Below are 22,462 nucleotides of genomic sequence, written 5' to 3' on the forward strand. Positions count from 1 at the left end.
ACCAATAACCCCACCTCGGTAAAAGAAACCGCTCAAATTGCATACTTTTGATCTGCTTTGTTGAGGGTTTCAAGCTGGATGCAAAAGCGGACTTGTTTGTGTGTATTCCACGGGAAATCCGCTGGCATCAGCCAGAGGAAGGTCGTCCGCATTGCAGAGCAACAACTAGAAATTCTGCAATGGCCGAAATGTCCATCCATGTTCGTATACGATGCTTTTCCAGATGTATGAAGCGCATATCACCGGTGCTGTTCGTCGGTAAGAATGCACCCGCATCCCGGCAGAGTTGAATGGCTTAAAGCGAATGTTTCATGTTTGAAGATATTGAGATAGGCATCGACATGATGAAGCAGGCTCACTTACAACTATCGGTATGCGTTCTAAGTGGAAAAGACTGCTCTGGACAGCAAAATTCTCTGTTTAGCAAATGCGCTTTTCAATGCGTCATGGTTTGATAACGTCATCGTGCCATGCAAAACCTTGATTGAGAGCCCGTCGAAGGCCGTTATATCTGCAAATCGCCGTTACGAATGGCAGGTATGAACGCCTCGACAATCGTATTTTTATTGGTCTTGATCGCCGCATGGTTTGTCGAATGGCTGGATTTGAATGATGTTATTATGGCGTCATGAATGCCAGGGTGACTTTGGAATGCTCTCGGTACACGCTTCCCCATTTTCACGAGAGTGTGGCTCAGAAACTGGAGGGGCTCAGGTCTTAAAAGGGGCATAATTGTAAACAGCACCAAAATGTCTTCAAGATGGCAATATGGCAGATTCAACAACAAATCATTTAGTGACACACTGAAAGGGACACCGTTTATCATGCCGTGAAGGGAATGTCAGAAAAAACAATAGAGGAAGCGATAAATCTATCTATTTTGGAGGGAAATACACGTAAACTCTGGCCGAAAATATGCGCCAGCGCTGGCATTTTGTATAAAGTTACAAACAAAGCCCGCAGGCTTTGTGACTCTTAACGCCGACTAACCGAAAACTTCGGTGTATGTGGCCCGGCCCGGCCTGTCCCTTTTTGACGGTCGTAGTCTATCTGGTACACAAACGCAACGCCTAAAATCAAAATTATTGTGGCCAATACCCGCCCGAACTATGAACTTTTTCCCAAAACTTCCATCTCAGTTACTAAAAAAAGATAAAACTTTCAAAATGAATCCACCAGGTCGATAAAAATTGTCAAACCTTGACACAAAGCCAGTCGATATTTAATCAATGTCACTTATAAGAATGAATGGAGCTTAGGCATGCATGTTTGAAAATATTACTGAGCTGAGGCAACGTAAATGGAAAAAAAAGATCCCAACCGGATTGCTTGTATTCAACGGGAGCTTTTGGGACAATCTCTATTCTTTCTTCAGCCTTGGTCAGACATTGACGTTGATATTTATGAAAACAACCTAAGGCACGCATTAAGAAAAACCTAAAAAGGGCACATACAATTTAGCATGCCCATTCCTATCAGGCAACTAAAACAGAATAGATGGTCGGTTTTTATTCTAGTCGCAGATAGATAGACAGTTATCAAACAAACCAAATCAAACCAAAATCAATGACAAAGTTGATTTCGACAATGACAATGACAAACCATTGACAAAGAACAAATGCATTCACAATTGCGATAAGATTTCAATGCATTTCCTCTGAATGCTACCATATGCCACAAGATAAATGGCTGTCACTGCCATACCTCTTAAGCACAAGCATAGCTATTCCACATTTTGCAATCGATTCAAAAGCAACGCATACGTCATATCGCAGCATTGCCTGACGCCAAGCCGGCTTTCGAGCCCAGCAGTATGCATTTCCCCGAGCCGACTGCTTTCTTTCCTGTTCTAGTCCTATTATCTCAAAATTCAGCTTGTATTCAAAAGCTCTTCGCCGGTCGTTCTAGAAATAGACCTCCTTAATTTATACTGTTCTCCAATTGCCTCAAAATCTAAAGTTCCCCTTCCACCCACGCAATGCAAAGTCCTTTGTCCAGAGTGTGCTTCGATAGGCCCGAATAGTTTGGATGCGCATTCACTATCGCTGGTTGGTGTTCACTCCTTCTGTTCGTTTAGCTTCCATATGCCTCCCCCACATAAAACGTTCCTCATTCACATGTGTATCGGTAAATTATTCCTGACTTTTGGCCCGTTTTAACTTGTCATTAGGCCAACTAGGTAACTTCTAAGGTTTGCACACGGTGTGGTGTCTCCACGGGTGTGGGTATTTAAAAGCCTCTCCAGGACTCTCCAGAATTTACCAGCAAGTTCAGACACCCTTCAAGGTGTAGAGACAAGAAGAGACCTTCCTTAGGCTGATATTTGAAGCTTTACACATCGGACCTAACACCACCATCATTTTATGGGCTGCCTCAAGTACATGAACAGGAGATACCAGTACGGCCAATAGTATATGAACAGGAGATACCATTACGGCCAATAGTTGTCTTGATGGGTTCTGTCACTTTTGCTACATCCAAATAGTTGGCGCAACTCTTAAAGCCTCTGGTAGGAAACACAGAACACCATACCAAAAACTCTAAAGACTGTGGATTTCATTCACACATTTAAGACATCGGCAGATAAGATTATGGTATCATTTGATGTGGAGTCCCCGTTTGTATCAATTCCTATTGAAAAGGCTTGCAAAACGGAAGGAGCACGACTAATTGATGAAATGAGCAACGAGGACGGATCGTAAGGTGCCCGACGAGCATCGAGGCAACTGATTTTTTCCGACTTTTATTTATGTGCTTCAGTACCACTTACATCCAGGTCAACGGAAATTTCTATAAACAAACACGGGGAACAACATTAGGAGGTTCTGTCAGCGTGGTGGTATCCGGTTTGTTTGTGGAGAAGCTGGAACGACATGCACTGGACACTTATCCTCATGAGGTCAAGGTGTGGAGGAGGTGTGTTGAACCCTTTGTCGTGCTTAAAGAGCTCCATGTCCCAGAGCTCCTCGAACGTTTAAACAACACGTGCCTTGAGTTTAAATTCCCCAAAGAGATGGAGGCAATTGACTCTTGCTTTCCTCGGCGTTTTAATATTACGATCAGGAGGCGGCTGCATGAGCGCAGGAGTGTTAAGAAATGCATCGCACACGAATAAGTATTTGAACGTCGCATCACATCAAGGCAGTCAACACAAAGGGTCCATGGCTAGATCGCTCGTACAAAGAGCACAGGTGTTTCCATCAAGTCACGTCAAAATAAGAGAGAGGATTGGTGCACTGACGAAGCTTTGCAATTCAATAGCTACCCAAAATATTTTCTTAAAAAAGCTCATCAAAAACTTGATCATTGAAAAACTGTGAGCAATGAAAAATGCATCAGAAGACCAACGGCCATTCGTGACTTTACGTGATGTGAAAACAATGATAATACTAGAAAAGGGAAATGAGCAGTCGGTTTGGGGCAATATATACTTCAGGACCCGGTAGCGGGCTCCGAGTAAGGAGGTTTGCGCTCGTATGCGTTATCTTGGTTTGGTGCTGCAGCATACCTTATGCGTCGCCATTGAATCGATTCCAAAAGGTGGGATGACTAGGCGCATGCGTAAGAGGTACACACGGTGACCGCTAGTTGTCATGTGACATGGCAACATTTAAACGAAATAGAATACATCGTATCGAGATTGTGAGTGCATCGCATGCATGTTTCGTTAAGAGTTTACATTATTAATCTCCGCCTGAAATATAAAACTGGCCATCCAGTCTTCTTCCGTTGCCTTAGAAGGATTGGCATGTTAAATTGTTTGTGATCTTTTAAGGCTTTTCCTAATGCGTGCCGAAATTGTTTTCATGAATACATTGTCCGACCAAGGCTGAAGAAGAGATAGAGAATATTCCAGAAGCATCAGCTGAATGAAAGCAAGTGGTTGAAATATTTTTTTTTTCACATACGTACGTGGTAACACGCGGACAGTGCCCATCAGCGACCTCTGCTTGCTAAACTCGTGAAGCATATTTCAATAAGAGTCGCAACTTTCTCCACACTATCAACCTGCAGCCCGGCCCGCCCCGCTCAACAAGTGATCCAGCACGCAAAACCCGCTGTGCTACAACACTGGCCCGCCATTAACCCCCAATTTCTAAGTTATTGCAATATGCATTTTATCATTTCACCTAAATTTTCCACATCTACATTAAAACATGCATACAATGGCCTGAGAGCATCATCTAATACATAGCAATGTTTGGCTAAGACGAGCGATGCTGCTCAGGGGGCATATATCAAGAATTTCTCAAATACCGCAGTAGATATTTAACGCTGTGATGGTCGTTTTCAACTGCAAATGAGAAGGGAGAGTATGAAAAATGAATTTGTCTTTAACAAAAATGTACCAAAGATTCCACCCTTCTACTTCATTTCAATAGGCCACAGACCATTTCTTGTAAAATTGCATGCATCAACTGATAGCTTTGTACTGTTAGAGTAAAAAATGCTGAAAGCCATGATTCATGATTGATTGCCATGGAAAGATTCCTCAGTTCACTGAACTGTGCAAAACTCAAACAACATTCGACTGCGTCACAATCGCCGCAATTCCGCAAGTTGCACAGAGGAACCAAAGGCGGCCTCTTATATGGCGTTTGCTGTCCTGAAGTGGATACATCATGCAACAACAAGGATTTATCTATCACCTGAAAAGTATTTTAGCTACTTAGTACCCAGAGCTTTGGAGTAAGGGAAACCTCATAAATGGCAAACAGCTCCCACTGAGCTTCTAGGGATTGCATGGTATTCACCCAGGTTGTCAGACCTATCGCCGCAAATACAACTAAACTTCAATACAAATAAAACACTCCATCGCGGACAATGATGGTATGACTAATTGGGTTTGCTCCAGCAGAGTAAGATAACGTCATTGTCTAAATGCCAGCGCCCAAGGACCCGTTTGGGGAGGGGAGAATCTAATTCGATGCTCCTGATCAGATAACAAAACCAATCAGCGCGGGCCTACCGAGTACAATCAGGTCTCGTTGTCCCGGTACCAATCAATGCCACACAGTGCAACAAATCGATGTCTGCCGGCAATGTCGCACCATAACCTATTCAGATCTTGTGGAGAATGTCATCATGCACTGCACAAAGCACGAGTAAGACATGCCGACGCCAGATGTTCGACCGGCCAAAATGATGAGCAGATCAGCTCTGCGGAACCGGCGGCGTTCCTGCGGATGTCCGTTCAAACATAGAAACCTGCGGCCAAGCGCATCGATTATCGTATAATATTTTCCAGGCAGTTCGCTTTCACTAATGGAAGCAAGACAATGGAATCTAGGACAAATGAGACGGGCGGAGAATTTCGCTGACCACCTCGGCCGCCAGTGGCCGGCCGCCTTCCTTCCAGGCTCGGAAACAAATGAGACCCGCCACTGGACCGTTACGGAGATCGAATTTAAACCAGCCATTGTTGCTGCAGCAGCGTTAATTCGGCCCGACCACACCAATGAACCAACACGAGGGCATTTGGAAAATTGAGACAACGCATTGATTTGATTAGCGTGATCCATGTTGTAATCACGGCGCACCATCACGACCCACGCGAGGCGAAACAGCTCCAAACAGCCCCGCCCGCGCGCCGAACTCGCGCAACCGGCGCGCCAACTTGGCCGATTATGCGTGCCGGCTCCGGCCCGAGAGGGATGATGCGCTAACTAGGCACGATCGCTCGACAAAAGTTAATTGGCGTCGATGCGTGGCGGGGGATGAGAGGAGGGGGCGGGGGGAGGAAGGGAGCGACGGAAGTTGCATTAAAGGTACGTGCATGACTTAGCAGTCACTTGACGCGCTGTTGCCGGGGAGGGAAATGTTTGAACAGTGACGGTGGGAAAACTGTGAATCAAAGATCGAATTGATAATTAGCTTTGGTTCTCATGATATCGTCATGTTGCGCTGATTAAAAATGCGTCGGTTATTCCTCTCTGTAATGCAGCGGAGATAACTTACGTTCCTGCAGCACTGTGAGAATGTTTAAAACGTCCCAGAGCATTCTGAGGAAACTAAAAACCGCAACTGCTAGGATAAATAGATGAAGATGAGTCTTATGTTGAATGTTTTGGATGCGGTGGCGAGCCACGCATGCAAGCTGCATTTATAAAATATTTACCGTAGTCTGTTTTTGTGGATATGATCGAGCATAAGGCACGGCAGCAATATAGGTACACTTGGCTGAGCTCTTGTCCAGGGCGAGGAAGCTTTACTGCCTGAGGCACTGTCACAGAAATGTATGCCTGCTGAAGAGGTATAATCAAAAATAAAGTACAAATCAAAATGATTTTCATCGGAAACGTTTACTGCATTTATTAAGCTGGCTGCTTAGATGGAATGTTATACGTAGGACTTGCACTAATCTGCCCTTGGTGTAGTTGCGCGCCATGGCATTCTCTGGTCGCCGATATGGCCTATGACATGATTGCTCTTCAGCACAGTCCGCCGGTGTGAGCAGTTCAAAAAGCGCACAAATCCTTTGAGGAAACGCATATTTCATAAAACATGTAAGTGTAATCATTTTAACTAAATCATTTTATATCGCTGAAATAAAAGATCATCAGTCATAAGTCAGTATTCTAAAAAGACTGTGGTGGGATGCTGAAAACTGAAAAGCCAACCTGAAGCATGCCGCTTGTTTATGGCATTCTGCACTTGGAACAAAAAACACTTCTGTTAAACTGTGCACACACAAACACATACACACACACACACATATATATATATTATAAACATGCATGCTATTTATGAACGAGTCTCACGCTCACTGCAAACCCACAAAAAAGTAACAATGGTCTACTAACTCCAGCTTAGCAGCCTTTATTTTATTGCAGCAAAATAAAAAGAATACAGGGAACAAGTACAGGTTTTTGGCAAATATTCTCATCACAAGCCAAGGGGTGTCCCAGGATTTCACCAATGTGGGGAGACCATTTATCTCGCCGAGGCCTGGCAAAAGATTGTGAAGTAGAGGTTGGATAACGAGCTCATAATGGTGGTTAGGCCCCGGCCAAGGCTGGGTCTTCTTGGCTTGCCATCTCAATGCATCACAACGCATTGTCGGGTCATTTTCATGCATCTAGCTCGCGCGCCAGCTCAGGTGGACCCGATGTATTGCCAGGATCCAAACTATTTTGCGCATCCGCATTCCTCGCCGTATTCGCTGGTCTCCACCTGGTCCCGAGGGTAGGGCTCCTCTCTTTCCTTTCTCCCCGTTCCTCTCCTCCGTGACCGCCATGACACCCCTTAGGTCCCTCTGGCCGAGGCCCCGCGTGGCGGTAAGGCTCCTCCCTTTCCTTTCTGCCCGTTCCTCTCCTCCGTGACCGCCACGACACCCCTTAGGTCCCTCTGGCCGAGGCCGCGCGTGGCGGTAAGGCTCCGGTCGTCACCTCGCCCCGACCTCTCCCAGCACGCGGCCGGCCGCTGCTGAAAAATGCCGCCGGGACGCCTCGCCCTTCTCTCGACCGACTATGTTAATTTCTAATAGCACTCCAGGCCGTCCGTAGCGGCTACATTGGCCAATAAAAGCGCCCGATTGTGGGACCTAAGTTTCCGCAAACGTCGGCTGCGTAGTTAAATCGAGGCGTCCGTCCAGTGCCGGAAATTCCTGCGGCAAACGGCAGGGCAAACTGCAACAGAGGCCATCGCAATGGCTCTCCGATTTTTCCTGATTGCGTGAGCGCAGTGGCGCAGCGCGGAAGTGACGTTGCAGCGGCCTGGATCAGAACTCGTGGTGCTTTCGTCAGCAAAGGTTTTGCAAAGATGATGCTCGGAAATGCAAAGGATGCTGATGTTTGAGCATATTCATGTGTCTGTGACGGGGATAATGCCGAAAGCCTAATTAGAATGTTACGATTATTCTGATCAGCAAATTAGAAATGGAAAAGCTCTTCAGCAATGAATGGGGGCGCGCACGTGCAGGGATGAGATGCCTCTCAACTTGGACAGTTCGGCCTCTTATTTGACTTTGTCAGGCCTACGCTGAAACGCAATTAACGTATTGGATCAGCGACGTCTAATGACGGAGTGCTGTATTCTGATTGATGGGCTACATCAGACGCGCTTCATTCGCTATTCTCAGTCGTAGTCGCTGGGCAGAGTTAGCCTACGAATGGACACTCTAGCGGGTTTCAATGTGCGCAATCGTAATCAGGTCTACTGACTACAAGGCCAGTTTATTAAATAAGACGCAATGAAGCCACGAACCAGTTTACTTCCATCATACATCTGCCTTGCAGCTGTGCCAGCAATACTTTATTTTAAAAAGCTGAACAAATCACGTAAAAGCCATAGTTCAAAAGTCAGTTTGCTACAAATGTATGTTATCTGTCGTCGTAAAAACAAAATCGATATGCAAATTTCTGGATATTTCTAAATTTCACGGTACATAAGCTGTAACCGATTGCTATGTTGCCGGATGTGCAACCAGGCTTAAAGATGATTTACAAGGTGCTGTAACTGAACGATAGCCCCGCGGTATTACATATCACAAGGTTGAACCTGAACATTTTAAGGTCCGATGTAATATGCGTTGAAATGAGCTTGCTCAAGGTTGATTTTTGGCAGGAAAGGTTTGGGTGATGCATCCGAAAAAAACGGAAAAAGAGGTGGTGCAATAAAACGGCCAACGCCAATGACCATCTACACCAAGACGTGGACAGACCAAGCACACCAAGACGCCAAGACAAGAAAAAAAACTACGTCAAGACGTCTTGGGAACTGCGCGAAATGAGATCATGTAGCTGCAAAAGAGCCCCTTGACTTAGGGTGAGGGGTATTGTATCGTTGGCACCGACGGGCATGTGGCTTTTAACACAAATAGATTGTTTCGCAAAACACAGTGTACGCCTGAGCAGTGATCACTTAAGTTATTGCCTACCTTATAAGACATTTCATGAAACAATGGAAATAAGAAGGTTGAAGAGGGGATAAGAACGGTGCTTGAAGGAAGTGTAAACCAAAAGCAATGGTACACCATTGTGGTAAAATTGCAGCGCGCGCTATAGTATCCTGCTGATTGGCGGTGATATTTCTTTTGTAGTTTTGAAATAAGACACCGAGCAACGACAAACCTGATGACCTCCATGTCGCTTGGCATCAGAGTGCCCTCATCACATACCAGTATATATCATTTTAAGCTTTGATCTTAAACTGCAACAGTTTCCAGCTCCTTTCCAGCCCGGCAATAGCTCTGTCTTCTGGACGAACAATCGCGATGGCCCGGCAGTCACGTTGACAAATATGGCCCCACAAATTCATACCTACATCTTAACCACGGCTATGCAGCCGGCCGGCCGTGCAAGCGTGCGGCTGCAGACGCGCCTCCGTCGAGCCCGGGCCGACTGAAGGCTGGGGGAGTACATCACACACGCCTCTGCCGGGCTGCAGATCGGGCCTGAACATTGCCGACCGCCCCGGCGGCGGCGCGGCGGGCCGGCGCGGGCGGCGCGCCGTAAAACACGGCCTGCCATGACAGCCAATGAATTAATTCCGCCCAGCGCCGGATGTTTCTCGGGGTTTGTTGAGCGGTGCGGGCATTCTGGGCTGGAGACGGCCATCGGCGCGGCTTGATATCGATGGCACGGCTGATGACCTGTCCACCAGTGCGGCCCATCGCAGACTTCGGAGGCCGGCGGCCGACGGGCGACCGCGCAGGGGGGGGGGGGGGCTGCAGCGAAACCAGCGGAGCGGCGCTTCTGATCGGCACAGGCCGCGCTGCAGCGGGACCACCGGAGCGGCGCTTCTGACCAGCACAGGCCGGAGAGCAGCGGGACCACCGGAGCGGCGCTTCTGACCGGCACAGGCCGGAGAGCAGCGGGACCAGCTGAGCGATGTTTCTGACTGGCACAGGCCAGAGAGCAGCGGGACCAGCTGAGCGATGTTTTTGACCGGCGCAGGCCGGAGAGCAGCGGTACCAGCGGGGCGGCGCTTCTGACTAGCACAGGCCGGAGAGCAGCGGGACCACCGGAGCGGCACTTCTGACCAGCACAGGCCGGAGAGCAGCGGGACCACCGGAGCGGCGCTTCTGACCAGCACAGGCCGAAGAGCAGCGGGACCAGCGGGGCGGCACTTCTGACCAGTACAGGCCGGAGAGCAGCGGGACCAGCGGAGCGATGTTTTTGACCGGCACAGGCCGGAGAGCAGCAGGACCAGCGGGGCGGCGCTTCTGACCGGCACAGGCCGGAGAGCAGCGGGACCAGCGGGGCGGCGCTTCTGACCAGCACAGGCCGGAGAGCAGCGGGACCACCGGAGCGGCGCTTCTGACCAGCACAGGCCGGAGAGCAGCGGGACCAGCGGGGCGGCGCTTCTGACCAGCACAGGCCGGAGAGCAGCGGGACCACCGGAGCGGCGCTCCTGACCAGCACAGGCCGGAGCACAGCGGGACCAGCGGAGCGATGTTTTTGACCAGCACAGGCCGAAGAGCAGCGGGACCAGCGGGGCGGCACTTCTGACCAGTACAGGCCGGAGAGCAGCGGGACCACCGGAGCGGCGCTTCTGACCAGCACAGGCCGGAGCGCAGCGGGACCAGCGGGGCGGCACTTCTGACCAGTACAGGCCGGAGAGCAGCGGGACCAGCGGAGCGATGTTTTTGACCGGCACAGGCCGGAGAGCAGCAGGACCAGCGGGGCGGCGCTTCTGACCGGCACAGGCCGGAGAGCAGCGGGACCAGCGGGGCGGCGCTTCTGACTGGTGGGCACAGCTGCACAGCTGAGCGAGTAAGCACCATATTACGCGTCAAAAGCTATGCGTCAACAAAAAAAAACTTCCGTTATATCCGTAGTGTGACAGACGCGTTACGGCTTCTCCGCCAGAGGCCTCTGCCTGCCTATATGCAGCAATCCGTATGGTTGAGAGCGCTTGAGCTTACCAAATAAGATTCTTAAGCCTTTTTTCTAACTTGCGCTGAACAAAAACTGTGATTAAAAACACAGCTTACTACTCCAGTAACTACGGGAAAACGACAATGCTACCTTTTCGCACTAATTCTTCGTCTCGCAGCCCTGTAACAATATGACATCACAGGCTACATGATGCAGGAACCACTGGAGTGGTAGACGGAACCCGAACAGCGTTCACGTAAATCGGAAACTATATGCATATATATATATATATATATATATATATATATAATATTGCAACGCAAAACATGAACGATTTACCAAGATAACGATACCACATGCATTAGGGGATGTGGCAGCGTTTGACGTAGGTAATCGAAACTCACATTCCATTGGGCCCAGTCCCTTTAAACTAGAAAAATCCGCGGAACACAAGAGTTTGCTGGTTTGCGCCTGCATCATTAAAAACGCATACCCAACTGACATGTTCAGTTTATCATTAGAACTGAAGTTACCCCCGTTGGTATTTGGCACTTTAAGCGCATCCTGCTCATATCGCATCTTGAAAAAGGTAATCCCCGTCCGGGCTTAAGCCGCCACTTTTATATTTTGAATGCCTGCACCCGCCCAAAACCCAAGGTTGAAGGCCCACATCCGCCTTGCAGATATCCCCCCCCCCCCAAAGCCCGCACGGGCGCATCAACCTTATCTCGTATTCCAGGTACACCTACGTGACTTCAAAGCATTATTGGCGCCAAAACATGAAGCTGTAAAATGCCTAGAAAATGTTTATCCCTTCTTTTAAGTTTTTGTCATGGCTTATATCAATAGACCTTATATTAATTCCTGGCACACATACTCAGCCCGATCATCCTATAATCGTCAGCACAAGAATCTCCAAATCTACAAATATTCATTCATGCATATGTTTTTTTTTTATAAACTGACATTGAGTAAAGCTGTTGAATAACCTACATTCATTTCATAACTTGAAACTGTGAGTCGGTTTGGAGAGACTGCTGAAGAAATAAAACATGCAATTGCCGTTGTTATCCTTTTGTTATCGTTATTGTAACGTTATCCTGTTGGTTCTAGGTATAAGTCATCTTTGTCCTAGACAAAACCCTCTTGGTCCTTAAGAAGGCTTTTCAAAAGCAACAATCTGTACCTTGAAAGGCAATAAATCAAACAATTTCAGCCAGTACAAAAATACAAAACTCCAGACGGACCTTATATTTACCTGGGTGCATCTATGACTACAGCCTACAGATGACTACATTACAGTAACTAGGCATGAATGTAGGTATGCCTTTTGCACAAAACTAACATCCAAAGCCCAGAGTTAGTAGGTACTTTAAACTAGCCTAGATGTCAACTTCGCAAAGAAAGACCTGCATAAACAATGCAACATGGATGGTGTCATACATTAATTCATGTAATGGAAAGATGATCCAGAACAGTGTTCATGGCCAGCCCATCATGCACCACAGCAACATTATTTCCAGCTCCACAGACAGCAGGGGATACCTGAATGATGGGCGATTTGATTGCCTACGTCAAGTTGCGAAGCGTGCAGCTTAGTTACAAAATTGTTCTTGTAATTCTGCATTTTTGTTCCAAATGTCTTCAATATGAATGTACATCAAATGGCTTATGCTCACTAGCCTTGTCATCGTCGTGCATGCCACATGACATGTGTAAAAAGGTAGACGCAGTATTTGGTAACAGATGTGTGGGCCAAAATAACCCCAATCCCATTGCCCTAGAACAGCTAATGCCTCATTCTTACGTGCCTAACAAATACGAGCTCGTCCATGCGCCACGCAAGTAAACGCTATCTTGGGCGTCCGAGCTCCTTGAACAGCTGACAATCTTTCACGCCGATTTCGTCCTTCGATGCGCTTGATTTGAAACTTTGCTGGAAACGCTGGTATGGTTAGGAAACCGTGTTTTTCTGCGGTTTTCCTCTTGAAATACCAACTAAGTGCATGCGTATAGCAGAAAGAATTGCTAGCATTGCTTAATAAAGTTACCTATTTTGTAGATAAGGTTGGAGCTGCAGAGATTGCATTGGTTTGCTGTTATCGATTTTACAGACCTCTACCTAGATTGCGATGCAAGATCATGTTTCCAATTAAATCCAGGCATTGAGTAGTGCTTGCTGCCTGAGCATGTCCTGTGCAGTTGCCTCATTCAGCTGTGCCTGCAAGCCATTGAGTGTTTACATGTGACCTGTGTTCATTGTGACGTGTGATTTACTTCACAAATGGTGTGCAAAATCCAGGATGAAGTTTTGCCAAATGGTGATATGCCTGGGTAGGCTGAGCGGGGATAAATGGCTAAGCTTATTAAGTAATTGGGGACTGGAGCTGGAACCCACTTCCTGAGCGGGAAGGGACTTTCGTGACAGATTCTGCCACTAGTGTGGGATTAATTCAGAATGGTTCACGCTGTTGTGTTGATATTGCATCTGCTCAGAATGTAAAGTTCAGCGATTATACCAACTGTAGGTTTGACAGCCATTACGTCATGGTTGTCTACTCTTAAAGCTACAGTGTTATACCTCATACGTTCACGAAATGGTATGCATTGTTTAGGTAGGAAACTTTGTATTGAAATGTTACTCCCGTATTTCATCCTTTTTGCGCAAATAAATACTTCCTTTCCATTGGAATTAATTAGTTCTGACAGGCCTTTGTGAATTATGTATAAATTTCGGAATTAAAAACACGAGTAGGATAATTTTAGCAGTAAAATACCCACCACTGCCTGCCATGTGGTCTGCAATACCCGATAAAAGCCGTGCAGGCTTCGCAAGCCCGCGCCTTGGAGGCCTGCAGGCTCAAAAGTGACAGCACTAGTCCGAGCCCACCAAAGTCCAGCCGAGCCGGTGACGTCAGACACCCACTGTTATATCTGATGTCCAGCGCTGCAGCCCGGAGCCTGGGCACGCATAGGTCCACTGTTATATCTGATGGCCAGCGCTGCAGCCCTGAGCCTGGGCACGTATCAGTCCACTGTTATATCTGATGGCCAGCGTCGCAGCTCGGAGCCTGGGCACGTATCGGTCCACTGTTATACCTGATGGCCAGCGCCGCAGCGCGGAGCCTGGACACGTACCGGTCCACTGGAATATCTGATGTCCAGCGTCGCAGCCCGGAGCCTGGGCACGTATCAGTCCACTGTTATATCTGATGGCCAGCGCTGCAGCCCGGAGCCTGGACACGTATCAGTCCACTGTTATATCTGATGTCCAGCGCTGCAGCCCGGAGCCTGGGCACGTATCGGTCCACTGTTATATCTGATGTCCAGCGTCGCAGCCCGGAGCCTGGGCACGTATCGGTCCACTGTTATACCTGATGGCCAGCGCCGCAGCGCGGAGCCTGGACACGTATCGGTCCACTGTTGTATCTGATGTCCAGCATCGCAGCCCGGAGCCTGGGCACGTATCAGTCCACTGTAATATCTGATGGCCAGCGTCGCAGCCCGGAGCCTGGGCACGTATCAGTCCACTGTAATATCTGATGGCCAGCGTCGCAGCCCGGAGCCTGGGCACGTATCAGTCCACTGTTATATCTGATGTCCAGCGTCGCAGCCCGGAGCCTGGACACGTATCGGCCCGCTGGTGTATGAGCAACATCACGTGTCACGGGAAGGCCGCTACATTGCTGGCACGCTCAAACTTTTGCCAAGGTCCCTGACATTGAAGTCGCCCGCCGATTTCCTCCGCGCCGTAATTGGTTGTTCTATGGAGGAGGGGGAGGGGGAGGTGTGTGTGTGTGGGGGGGGGGGGGGGGGCATGGGCCCATCATTATCGATGTGACGAGTGTGTGACATTTTCAATCACTGACTGAACGTCCGTGGTCAGGAGAGCTACCATTCAACCTCGTCGTCGTCATCAGGTTCCCTTACGGCTTCAAATAAAAAAAAAAACAGACAGGATGAGCACGTCGTTTTTTAGTCAGACAAGGTGGGTTACATGGAATTGTGGCAAAGCATGGTCCTCAAGACCATCGCCGGTCAATACTACATTAGCTACTCCGAAGGCATGTCCTTTCAAAACATCTTGACGTCGATAATTGAAATCGCTGCAGGGCAACGTCTCCTGGCATTTACATTTCTGTGTCTCTTGGAACTAAGCAAAACACATCAGAAGCAAAGTAGTCGGAATGTTCCGTTTCAGGCCTGCTAAGCAAACGTGAGCTAGCACCATGCCTAATGCCGGGAATGCAACGGACACAGTCAGAGACCAATAGCATCCTCTAGACTAGAAATTGTCTTGTTGTAACTGGACGAACAACTGCTAAGCCAGTCCAACTAAGCGCGCTCAGGTGGCGATCGCACCGTCTCTCTACGTCTACATGCTCATAAACTAAGCGCGCTCAGGTGGCGATCGCACCGTCTCTCTACGTCTACATGCTCATAGTACGCGCCCGTAATGTTCGTGTTTATGAACTGGCGGTTCAACGGTTTACCAAGGTAAATCCACAGTGACTGATATCCTATTAGGATTGCAGTTTACAACGCTGTCGGATTCAGTCAGCTCAAACGGCCTGTGCTCTTCTGCGAAGGCATGTAACTAAACCCGCCAATTTAGTGCATTATTACGTCACAGGGAACCAAGCATTCGCTTGACAATACCCGTTTGATCATCTCACTGGCCTAGCGTGTGGCTGTTCACTGATCCACGTTTCTCAGAGGCGCCTGAGGACTGTCCCAAGGGCCGAGGACCAATCGCTGCAGTGAGTGCGCGTTCCTGCTAAGCAGTCAGCAGAGCGATGCTAAGCCAGTGTGAGTGACGCGCTCGGGACCCTTCAGAAGATTTCAACAAACACGGATATATACGAGTAGGTGAAAAAGAACCTTGCAGTTGACCTGAGTCACGTGACCGCACTCCAGTGCAGGCTCTCGGCTACACACTTCGTAACGCGCTAAGGTGAGCTGCTTCCCACTGCACCGTCCTCGTACCGAACAGCGCCGGGTGCAGTGGTCGTCGCGTGTCGGGCACTTAGCAGCGGAGGCGGCGGCGGTGCCGGGCACGCCGGGGCTGGTGTCCGGTTACCAGCGCGCAGTCGCCACCATGCCGAGCCGCCGCCGCCGCCACCCGCGCCCGTCACTGACACTTCACCGAGCGCCGCTCGGGGCCGGAGGCAGCCGCGGGCCGGCCAGACACGCGCTCCATGACAGCGGTGTGCAGGGAGGCCCCTGGTGGCCGCAGCTTTGTACCAGCTAGCGTGGTGGATGCCGGAGTTGTCGATGTCAGGCGTGTAACCGGGAGCTGATAAACGGCGGCCCTCGAGTGTTTGGGGCCCATGGCCTGCAAGAACGCTTTTGTCGTAATAAGCGAGACAAGGAACTTGTTAAGATTGTCCTCCCGCGTAGGAAGTATCAGTATGGTGCCCACAGAAGCCCCCAGAAATCTGCCAATGAAGCATGTGAAATGTCAAGGTCAGGCCGCACGCACCACAGGTCACTGCCCAATATCCGAGAGCATAATACTCTCACGGTGGAACCCGATCCGAAGATACAATGCCAAAACATGTGCGTCTGTTTCGTGAAAGACGCGGGAGGGCGACGAACGATTTATGTCACGAACATTAAATAAGGTAGAAGCGTATGTGTCGTTGTTCCTTCTCGTACAACGCACAATGCTCATCTGGCTACTTAACGGATTATTTTGTTAAGTAGCTTATATGATTTAACCGTTTTTCAAAGCTGCAAAAACCTTTGTTTCCTGTGATAACGCATGATAACATTCCTAATTCAACGAGTGTTCATCCGCCGATTTGTGGTTGGAGAAATTTACTGAGCTTGAATGGACTGGCCGGCCTTTTGTGACGCATCTAGTCATTTTCTCCTCGGGCCCAATGAAAAGCTCCTCCTTTTGGACAGCACAATACAACACTGATATCAAAGCGAGCTGAGCGCCATCGATTGGGACGCTTTGAACAAAGGCGAATGACAGCGGGATGCTCGCTGAAGCATGGGTTACAAAACGATCTGCATTTTTGGGTGCGAATCCTGATGCAGCTCACGCCAGTGCTCTATTTCACAGGATATGCTTCGGCTTCAAGTGTTATTATCATTTTTTCATCTAAGGGATGTGTGACGGTGGAGCAGCTCAGCTGGTGCAGTGAATGCAGCAGCTCGTGTTTATTTGTGGGTTTATGCCTCGTTTACCAGTTTGACAGATATTCGCGACTGTACCTTTACTGGCGGGATCGGTGGTATAAGAATGCAGTCCAAAGAAAGAAACCAACTACTTAAAGGAAATCTTTCGCCTTTGAAGATATTGAAGCAAGCATCAGATATAATGAAACAAGCTCACTTATAACTATTGGTATGATGCTCCAGGGGAAAAGGCTGCTCTAGACAGCATAATTCTGTGTTTAATAAATATGATCCTCAATGCGTCATGGTTTGATGATGTCATCATACCTTGCACAACACTGATTGAGAGTCAATGGCCGGCCGTTATATGTGGAAATCTCGCTCACTAATGCCAGGTATGAACCCCTCAACAGTTGTATCTTTCTTGGCCTTGATCGCCGCATGGTTTGTGGAATGATAGGATTTGAATGACGTTATTATGACGTCATGACTGCCAAGATGGCTTTGTAATGCTCTCCCCAAACATACCTTTCTTCATTTTTGCGGTCGTGTAGCTCAAAAGCTAGAGGGGCTTGGGTCCTAAGGCCAGGACTGTGAACAGCATCAAAAGGTGTTGAAGATGGCTATTTCAGTTCAAAACCCCGTATAAATGTGGAACACTCCATTTAACATAATAATTCCCATGTTGTAACAGCACGGCAATCTATTTAGGCCATTTGCCTTGTCCAAATGTCTTCCCCAAAGACGGCGTTCACCACGAGTAAGCGAAAGCAGGAAGTCTAAATGTCTTCTGACACAAGGAAACCGCTGCTTCAAGCCACTCAACTGTCGCGTGAAATCGAGACTAACACGCAAGCATAACACGTCTGGAGCTTACTCCCATGCAAGCCGCCAGTGGTGTTTACCCTGCCGCCGCCTGCACCCTGCGGACTGCCCCCCACAGAGTCGGAGGCCAGCCGGAGGCAACGACCTGCCCCGAGTCATGACCACAGCCGAGCGGCGACGGATTGTGAGCGGCCGGTCCGGGCCGCACCGGGCCGGCCGACTCTCCTCTGGCGGGCGGCCGCAAACCCGGCCGAAGCAACATAATGAGGAATTTTCTGCTTGACGGGCTTCTGTTTGGCTTCTGTCAATTTGAGTGCGGTGAAATATAAATTTAGTATGCAGTATTTTGATTGTGAAGCCGATCCTGAGGACGGCAGAGGAACCGAATGTATTTGAATTTGTCTTTTATGATAAAATCCGTTTTCCAGCTCGTTCCCATAACCGCAAGGGGATCATCACTGAAAAAGTGACAAAATATTTATGCTGACCTGGGATACTTGGATATTGTGGTGCGGAACACTTCGGAATGTGAAAGGTTCCCGACAACTAATGCTTGTGGTGTTGTGTGCTTGATCATTATGCGAATACCGGCCTCACGAAACACAGTAACGCCATGGCCCCGGAATTTCACTTGTAGGTGACAAGTGACTCAGTTTATTTGTAGAGAATGTCTACAGTAAATAAAGAGCATCATGCGTGCAGCTTTAAAGCCCGAGGGAGCGCTCATCTCTTCAATGCCTAGCCATGCTCCGCATTCGACGTCGGGCTCAAATTACTACAAACCGTGACAATTTCGATCTTTGAAAAAAATCCGAAAACTGTCGTCTCCCAACGAGCTTAATAAACTTCTTCATTTGACAGATAACGCTAACCTGCCCATCAATATTTGTAATGATTCAATTGTGCGGGCACAGGCCCGTACAATCTACCCTTGGTTCCCACAGGCATGATTGACGTTTATATTGAATGCGCTGTGGCTTAAACGTATAAAAAAGGCTCCATACAGTACTCAGCCAGATATCAACATAGGGAGGTAGCGCTCAGATAGCCCTGGATTAAAACGGTTTCGCAGATGATCAGTCACATTGCGATTTATTGCGGGTTTTCATGTTAATCTCTAAGGGGCTGGTGAGTGGTTGTTACTTTATTTTGTTTTTTAAATCCATCGCATTTTTCAAGAAAGAGGCTCAGCAACTGGTCCTGACCTCAGAGACGAATGGAGACCGTCCATTTCGAGTGAGAATGATATTCTGTCATCCATTATCAACTGCCAATAGGTTTCGATAAAGGCATTGCGTTCGGGAAACAATTATTCAAAACCGCCGACGCTGTACAGCGTCCAGGCTCCGTTGGGATCTGCATTTGCTGCATTAAAAACATACTGCCTACCTTATCATTGTTGCAGCAGATCGGAGCCTTACAGGAAGCCTTCGGACCAACGTGTCCGTCTCAACACAGCCCAGCCTGGGCCCGGGCCACCTTGCCCGAGGTTCACCCGACTTGACCGCCCTCGCAGTCAGCCGACCTACCTGGCGCGCCCCGGCCCGGCTCGGGTCAGTTCGGTTAGCGGCTGGTCGCAGGGGTCAGTCACGGGTCGGTCGGCACCACACTCTGTCCATGCCGGCCGCTACCTACGCCTCTCCCCGGCTCTCCCTCCGCGCGCCGCGGCCACCGGCGTTGAATGCGGCGCCTCCGCCGGTGGCCAGCCTGACGTCGCGCCCGCCAGGGGGCAGGCCGACCGCGCGCGGCACGAGGTGGGCGGGGCCGCACCGCTGGCAAAGGAGGCCGGCTGAGACCAATTGTAACAAGTTTTGCGCAGAATGATCGGCAAATTCGCCTTCAGCCATTCGCTTCAACATTTCTGAAATGGATGAATTCCTCCATCCAGCGTTTTTATTGAGCTGTTTGCGACGTACATGATTGATCATGTTCGGTGGTTACTACAATGAACAAAATGGCATAAAACATTGGCTTAAATTGCCATCCAGGCTGGCGTCCTCACGCGACAAAAAATGACTAGAAGCACTCTGCACCTTTGTCAGTATCACAATAATATGCACTGAACCAAATATGTACTACGGGTGCTGCTTTCTAAAATTGGTTGGTGGGGCTCAGCCGAAAAGGTTGACTTAACCTAAAACCTGACCTAAAACCTAACTTAACCTAAAACCCGAAAACCTGATTTCTCCAGGATTTCGGCAATTTGAACTTGTGTCCTTGGTGTTAGAATACAAAAACAGCTTTTTATATCTTTCGTAGAAAAGCCTCGCATTGCAAGCTAATGTGAACTGCCCTTTGTGAAAGCTTAGGATGGGATATCATTCACAGAAGAAAAAAAACATGTAAGTAAATCTTAGTAGGAGACCATGGATGACTACCACTGTCGCTGATCGTGTTGTATAAGCAACACAGCTACGATTATGCAACAGATACACTTGCGCCACTGTTGGGGTTAAGCATGTATTAATTTTATCAGGATAATGACCTTAAACTTTTAAAAGCTGCCGCATGCTGTCGTCAGTTGTTCTTTATCCCAATCCAGGCTTCATCATTTGAAAACTTACCAAACATTTTCATACTGACTTAACATATGAAGGAGTTAGTATAACCACATCATTAAAGGTCCTATAGGATACTATTGGGTCCAAACTGGCATGAAGCTAAAAGTGACGTGTTTAGGCATCTAATGCCGTGCGTTAAACAAAAAGATAATGCTCTTAGTGCTGCTAGTGCTGCGCTAAGAAAGTGCTGTTAGCGTTACTCTTCTTCGAATAACCAGGAAAGAAGAGAGATAGATGCATTAGCACGCGCCCGGATGGCCGGCTGGGTTATCCTTCGCTTGGGTGGGGGTCAGTTTGACCCCCCTAAAATCTCAGAAACTAAGAGAGTTACAGACACCAAATTCACAAGGTATATAGAGCTGTACGTAAACTCACCCAGGCCAAATTTTAAGGTTCCTAGGACTAAATCTTCAAGTCAAAAAAGGTCAAACGAGGAAGAGCTTCAGGTCGGTCTCCAAAGAGCCCCTAGAACCTAGATAACTGTTCTAAACAAAAGGTCACGTGCTCATCAAATGTCAGTGACCTTGCTAATCTTTTGAAGGCCATGGTGACCAAAATCATACAGCACCGCTTTGAGTTTTGCATTTGGATAAGCAACAAAGATTACGCTGGGCAGTATGCCCCTAAAAACAAAATGTTGACCTGGGTCATTCTAGGTCAATGACCTATTCTGACCTTTAAAAAGTTTATGGAAGGTGTGTAATGCAGCTCCTGTTATCAATAAATTCGAAATAAGCACAAGGTACTACCCCATACAGCAAACGCTAGAGGGTAAAAACATTCGAGAGGGGGTCAAGTTGACCCCCACCCGAACGCGTGTTAATATGTCGGCTGCATGCCTTGATAAATACGATTGTTGGCCGCAAATTCAATATTGCCGGCCAATCCCACAATATTTTTTTTTTATTTTTAAGCAGCGGGCCACAGTTAACACGTGAAAAGATGCGTAAACATGGAAATAAATTCCAGTAAACAGGCATCACCACCACACATCACTCATACATGCAAACGTCTTCAAGCTAGCACGCGCATGGACTTCCCGACACATCCTATTACCCTCCATGTTTTTTTTGGGGGGGGGGCGCAGTTTACACTCAATTTCATAAACCACGTTTTTTTGCGTGCAAGCCCTTGAACCTCGACTGACACAACTGACACCTATTACCTCCTTTCCCAGACACTGGTCCCGTGATGGAAGACATCACCGAACACATTTTTACTTTATTGTAAACACTAAGTTTAAATTAAATAAACATCATCTAACACGGAATGCTGGAAGATGTGTCCAAAACTAGTATGCTACCATGAAACTGCTCGGCTCAGAGCAAAGAACAAAAGCCGTCGATTTGCATTGATCAGCGAGATCCAACGTCGCACCGCAAATGCATTTACGAGTTCTCTTTAAAACCATTTACGCAACCGGAGCGAAAACAATTTGTACCTACCAGAGTAGTTTTTGAGAAACATTTCTGTGTGAATCCGAAATAAAGGATGAAATGAGGGATAAAGTACAAAAGAACACCAGATGGTTTCAAGAGTTGAGCCCTTTATAATAAAGGAGCCACCAAAATCCCTGCAGAACATTGCTGAGGAAGTCGACGTCACACAGCCTTATGAGCAATTCTGGAAAATGACCTCAAACTATTTTCCTGCAAAGTGACCAGCAACCAGAAGCCAGGAAAAGCCGGTAAACAGCTGCGGACGACATTTGCCACTTGGCTGGAGACCAAGGCATAAGCCGATCCCAGATTTCTGAATCGTGTCTGAATCAGCGACGAGGCCCACCTCTACCTGAATCGGACCGTTGGAACACAAGCTGTCAGATTTGGGCTGTGGATCTGCCAGGTACCGCCGCACGGCCTTAACCATTGGACGGCCTTCTCTTCCAGTGTGTAGACGGCTGCATGACCACCAACAGCGAGCTCGGCAGTACGTCGGCATGTTGGAGAGCTTCTGAATATAACTAGATCAGGGACCCAGGGACAAAATGAACAGCGTATGACCCCAGTGCGCCAGTGTGACTCTGAAAACCTCAGCAATCTGAAGAGGATCAGTACCCAAGTGGCGCGCCAAATCACACCTCACATGTACGCCAAGTTTACCGGTGAAGTGGAAAGGCGCCTTCCC

General features: G+C 48.3%; 1 protein-coding gene across 1 annotated transcript in view; it reads right to left on the minus strand.

Moving 5' to 3' along the window:
* DIP-beta (Dpr-interacting protein beta) overlaps positions 1–19,414 on the minus strand; it is a 73,133-nt gene extending 53,719 nt beyond the window's left edge. The window contains exon 1 of the mRNA XM_037224412.1: positions 19,304–19,414. The gene's annotated coding sequence lies outside the window, so the exon portion shown is untranslated. The remainder of the gene's footprint in view (positions 1–19,303) is intronic.
* Between the last annotated feature and the right edge of the window lie 3,048 nt (positions 19,415–22,462).

Source organism: Pollicipes pollicipes, unplaced genomic scaffold (assembly GCF_011947565.3).
Source record: "Pollicipes pollicipes isolate AB1234 unplaced genomic scaffold, Ppol_2.1 Scaffold_4881;HRSCAF=5763_pilon_pilon_pilon, whole genome shotgun sequence".
Lineage (NCBI taxonomy): Eukaryota > Metazoa > Arthropoda > Thecostraca > Pollicipedomorpha > Pollicipedidae > Pollicipes > Pollicipes pollicipes.